Below are 5948 nucleotides of genomic sequence, written 5' to 3' on the forward strand. Positions count from 1 at the left end.
ACCGTTTTCACTGAGAGGACAGGATGTAGCCATTGACAATGGTGATGCCTAACAAACAGCTTGCCATAGAAAGGAGTAGGACTGATTGGATGAAGACAGCAGGAAAGCAGAGGTTTAGAGGAACGAAAGCATCTCTATAGGCTTATCTGAAATTCTCACCAATGAATTACATAAGTATCTCTATCCTATTTTATGTTTTATTTATTTTTTAATTATGAAAACTCTACAACCATTTGAATCTGCCTGACTGAGATCTACAAAGTGACCATAGCTTGCTTCATACCAACAATCTCCGTGGGATCGACCCTTACTCACGTAAGGTTTATTACTTGGACGACCCAGTGCACTTGCTGGTTAGTTGTACGAAGTTGTGAAACAGAATTAAGAACATGAATGTGCGTATGTAGTTTTTAGCGTCGTTACCAAGGAAGTAAAGATTACGATTTCGTGCACCAAGTTTTTGGCGCCGTTGCCGGGGATCGTTCGAGTTTGGACAACTGACGGTTCATCATGTTGCTCAGATTTGGTAAATTTCTTCTTATTTTGTTTTCAAAAATTTTTCAAAAATCTTTCAAAATTTTTCTTTACTTTTTCATTTTTCCAAAATTTATTTTCGAAAAATATAAAATAAAAATACAAAAAAATTTATAAAACCATAAAAATAAAAAATATTTTGTGTTTCTTGTTTGAGTCTTGAGTCAATTTTTAAGTTTGGTGTCAATTGTATTTTTTCTAAAAATTTATGCATTTTTCGAAAATTCATGCATTCATAGTATTCTTCATGATCTTCAAGTTGTTCTTGGTAAGTCTTCTTGTTTGATCTTGATGTTTTCTTATTTTGTGTCTTTTGTTGTTTTTCATGTGCATCTTTGCATTCATAGTGTCTAAGCATTAAAGATTTCTAAGTTTGGTGTCTTGCATGTTTCCTTTGCATCAAAAATTTTTCAAACACATGTTCTTGATGATCATCATGATCTTCAAAGTGTTCTTGGTGTTCATCTTGACATTCATAGTGTTCTTGCATGCATCATGTGTTTTGATTCATAATTTTCATGTTGTGAGTCATTTTTTATGTTTTTCTCTCTCATAATTAAAAATTCAAAAATAAAAAAATATATATCTTTCCCTTTTTCACTCATAAATTTCGAAAATTTGGATTGACTTTTTCAAAAAATTTTAAAATCTAGTTGTTTCTTATGAGTCAAATCAAATTTTCAAATTGAAAATCTTATCTTTTTCAAAAATCAAATCTTTTTCATTTTTCTTATTTATTTTTGAAAATTTTAAAAATATTTTTCAAAATTTTTTTTCTTAATTTTATCTCATAATTTTCGAAAATATTATCAACAATTAATGTTTTGATTCAAAAATTTCAAGTTTGTTACTTGCTTGTTAAGAAAGATTCAAATTTTAAGTTCTAGAATCATATCTTGTGATTACTTGTGAGTCAAGTCATTAATTTTGATTTTAAAATTTCAAATATTTTTCAAACAAATCTCTTTCAATCATATCTTTTCAAAATTTGATTTCAAAATCTTTTTCTAACTTCTTATCTTTTCAAATTTAATTTTCAAATCTTCTTAATATCTTTATATCATATCTGTTTAAATCATATTTTTTTTTCAAAAATTTGATTTTAAAATATCTTCTCTAACTTCTTATCTTCCTATCTTTTCAAAATTGATTTTCAAATCTTTTCTCAACTAACTAATTGACTTTTTGTTTGTTTCTTATCTTTTTCAAAACCACCTAACTACTCTTCCCTCTCTAATTTTCGAAAATACCTCCCTCTTTTTCAAAATTTCTTTTTAATTAATTAATTGTTTTAAATTTTAATTTTAATTTTATTTTCTCTTTTAATTTTCGAAAATCATCAACCCCTTTTCAAAAATTATTTTCGAAAACTCCTCCCTCTCATCTTCTTCTATTTATTTAATTACTTACTAACACTTCTTCTCATCTCATATCTCTGCTCCTATCCTCACCCTTGTGTTTGGATTATCCATTCTTCTTCACTCTTATTCCCTTTCTTTTTCTACTAACAACAAGGGAACCTCTATACTGTGGTAAAAATGTTCCCTATTATTATTTTCTGTTCCTTTCTTTTTCATATGAGCAGGAGCAAGGACAAGAACATTCTTGTTGAAGTAGATCCTGAACCTGAAAGGACTCTGAAGAGGAAACTGAGAGAAGCTAAAATACAACAATCCAGAAAAAACCTTACAGAAAATTTCGAAAAGGAAGAGGAGATGGCAGCCGAAAATAATAATGCAAGGAGGATGCTTGGTGATTATACTACACCTACTTCCAAGTTTGATGGAAGAAGCATCTCAATCCCTACCATTGGAGCAAACAATTTTGAGCTGAAGCCTCAACTAGTTTCTCTGATGCAACAAAACTGCAAGTTTCATGGACTTCCATCTGAAGATCCTTTTCAGTTCTTAACTGAATTCTTGCAGATATGTGATACTGTTAAGACCACTGGGGTCGAACCCGAGGTCTACAGGCTCATGCTTTTCCCGTTTGCTGTGAGAGATAGAGCTAGAATATGGTTGGATTCTCAACCTAAAGATAGCCTGAACTCTTGGGATAAGCTGGTCACGGCTTTCTTAGCCAAGTTCTTTCCTCCTCAAAAGCTTAGTAAGCTTAGAGTGGATGTTCAAACCTTCAGACAGAAAGAAGGTGAATCCCTCTATGAAGCTTGGAAGAGATACAAGCAACTGACCAAAAAGTGTCCTTCTGACATGCTTTCAGAATGGACCATCCTGGATATATTCTATGATGGTCTGTCTGAGTTATCAAAGATGTCATTGGACCATTCTGCAGGTGGATCCATTCACCTAAAGAAAACGCCTGCAGAAGCTCAAGAACTTATTGACATGGTTGCTAACAACCAGTTTATGTACACTTCCGAGAGGAATCCTGTAAGTAATGGGACGCCTCAAAGGAAGGGAGTTCTTGAAATTGATGCCCTGAATGCCATATTGGCTCAGAACAAACTATTGACTCAGTAGGTCAATATGATTTCTCAGAGTCTGAATGGAATGCAAGCTGCATCCGACAGTACTCAAGAGGCATCTTCTGAAGAAGAGGCTTATGATCCTGAGAACCCTGCAATAGCAGAGGTAAATTATATGGGTGAACCTTATGGAAATACCTATAACCCCTCATGGAGAAATCACCCAAATTTCTCATGGAAGGATCAACAAAAGCCTCAACAAGGCTTTAATAATGGTGGAAGAAACAGGTTTAACAATAGTAAACCTTTTCCATCATCCACTCAGCAACAGACAGAGAATTCTGAGGAGAATCATTCTAGCTTAGCAAATTTAGTCTCTGACCTATCTAAGGTCACTTTGAGTTTCATGAATGAAACAATGTCCTCCATTAGAAATTTGGAGGCACAAGTGGGCCAGCTGAGTAAAAGAGTCACTGAAATCCCTCCCAGTACTCTCCCAAGCAATACAGAAGAGAATCCAAAAAGAGAGTGCAAGGCAATTGAATTAACCATCATAGCCGAACCTACAGGGGGGGGGAGAGGACGTGAATCCCAGTGAGGAAGACCTCTTGGGACGTCCAGTGATCAACAAGGAGATTCCCTTTGAGGAACCAAAGGATTCTGAGGCTCATCTAGAGACCATAGAGATTCCATTGAACCTCCTTATGCCCTTCATAAGCTCTGATGAGTATTCTTCTTCTGAAGAGAATGAGGATGTTACTGAAGAGCAAGCTGCCAAGTACCTTGGTGCAATCATGAAGCTGAATGCCAAATTATTTGGTAATGAGACTTGGGAAGATGAACCTCCCTTGCTCATCAATGAACTGAGTGATTTAGATCAACTGACATTGCCTCAGAAGAAACAGGATCCTGGAAAGTTCCTGATACCTTGCACCATAGGCACCATGACTTTTGAGAAGGCTCTATGTGACCTTGGGTCAGGGATAAACCTCATGCCACTCTCTGTAATAGAGAAACTGGGAATCTTTGAGGTGCAAGCTGCCAGAATCTCATTAGAGATGGCAGACAACTCAAGAAAAGAGGCTTATGGACAAGTAGAGGACGTGTTAGTAAAGGTTGAAGGCCTTTACATCCCTGCTGATTTCATAATCCTAGACACTGGGAAGGATGAGGATGAATCCATCATCCTTGGAAGACCCTTCCTAGCCACAGCAAAAGCTGTGATTGATGTGGACAGAGGAGAATTGAGCCTTCAACTTAATGAGGACAATCTTGTGTTTGAAACTCAAGGATCTCATTCTGTCACTATGGAGAGGAAGCATGAAAAGCTTCTCTCACTGCAGAGTCAACCAAAGCCCCCACAGTCAAACTCTAAGTTTGGTGTTGGGAGGCTACAACCAAACTCTAAGTTTGGTGTTGAACTCCCATATCCAAACTCTAAGTTTGGTTTTGGGAGTCTATAAAATTGACCAGATCTCCTGTGTGGCTCCATGAGAGCCCACTGTCAAGCTATTGACATTAAAGAAGCGCTTGTTGGGAGGCAACCCAATTTTTATTTATCTAATTTTATTTTTATTTTTATTGTTCTTTCATGTTTTATTAGGTTCATGATCATGTGGAGTCACAAAATAAATACAAAAATTAAAAACAGAATCAAAAACAGCAAAAGAAAAATCACACCCTGGAGGAAGGACTTACCGGCGTTTAAACGCCAGTAAGGAGCATCTGGCTGGCATTCAACGCCAGAACAGAGCATGGATCTGGCATTGAACGCCAGAAAAAAGCAACATCCTGGCGTTCAGACGCCAGAAATGCACCCTGAGAAGAGCTGGCGCTGAACGCTAGAAATGCATGCAAAGGCATTTTACATGCCTAATTGGTGTAGGGATGTAAATCCTTGACACTTCAGGATCTGTGGACCCCACAGGATCCCCACTCACCTCCACTCATACTCTCCCCTCTTCTTATTCATCCTCTCTTCCCAATAAACACCCTTCCCCAAAACCCTTTACCAATCACCTCAATCTCTCTTCCCTATTACCACCTACCACCACTCACATCCATCCACTCTTCCCCAAAAACCCCACCTACCTTCAAAATTCAAAATCTCTTTCCCACCCAATCCCACCCATATAGCCGAATACACACATCCCTCCATCTCCTCCACATCTTATTCTTCTTCTTCTTCTTCTTCTTCTATTCTTTCTTCTTTTGCTCGAGGGCGAGCAACATTCTAAGTTTGGTGTGGTAAAAGCATAGTTTTTTTTTTGTTTTTCCATAACCATTGATGGCACCTAAGGCCAGAGAAACCTCTAGAAAGAGGAAAGGGAAGACAAAAGCTTCCACCTCCGAGTCATAGGAGATGGAGAGATTCATCTCAAGGGTCTATAGCTCAGTGGTAGAATATTTGACTGCAAATCAAAAGATCCCTGAGATACCTCAGGGGATACATTTTCCTCCACACAATTATTGGGAACAACTAAGGATAGGAGCACCAAAATCACTAGAGATCAAGCAACAAAGACAAGGAAGAGACATAGAAGAGCTCAAGGACATCATTGGTTCTTCAAGGAGAAAACGCCATCATCACTAAGGTGGACTCATTCCTTGTTCTTAAATTCTCTGTTTTTCGTTTTCTATGTTAAATGTTTATCCATGTTTGTGTCTTCATTACATGATCATTAGTATTTAAGTGTCTATGTCTTAAAGTTATGAATGTCCTATGAATCCATCACCTCTCTTAAATGAAAAATGTTTCAATTACAAAAGAACAAGAAGTACATGGTTTCGAATTCATCCTTGAAACTAGTTTAATTATTTTGATGTGGTGACAATACTTTTTGTTTTCTGAATGTATGCTTGAACAGTGTATATGTCTTTTGAAGTTGATGTTTATGAATGTTAAATAAGTTGGCTCTTGAAAGAATGATGACAAGGAGACATGTTATTTGATAATCTAAAAATTCATAAAAATGATTCTTGAAGCAAG

General features: G+C 36.4%; 1 non-coding gene across 1 annotated transcript; it reads right to left on the reverse strand.

Annotated features, from left to right (window-relative positions):
* Nucleotides 1-2642: 2642 nt before the first annotated feature.
* LOC112731579 (small nucleolar RNA R71) lies at nt 2643-2750 on the reverse strand. The gene has a single exon (XR_003167352.1). It is a non-coding gene; the product is annotated as a small nucleolar RNA R71 (small nucleolar RNA).
* Between the last annotated feature and the right edge of the window lie 3198 nt (nt 2751-5948).

Source organism: Arachis hypogaea, chromosome 12 (assembly GCF_003086295.3).
Source record: "Arachis hypogaea cultivar Tifrunner chromosome 12, arahy.Tifrunner.gnm2.J5K5, whole genome shotgun sequence".
Lineage (NCBI taxonomy): Eukaryota > Viridiplantae > Streptophyta > Magnoliopsida > Fabales > Fabaceae > Arachis > Arachis hypogaea.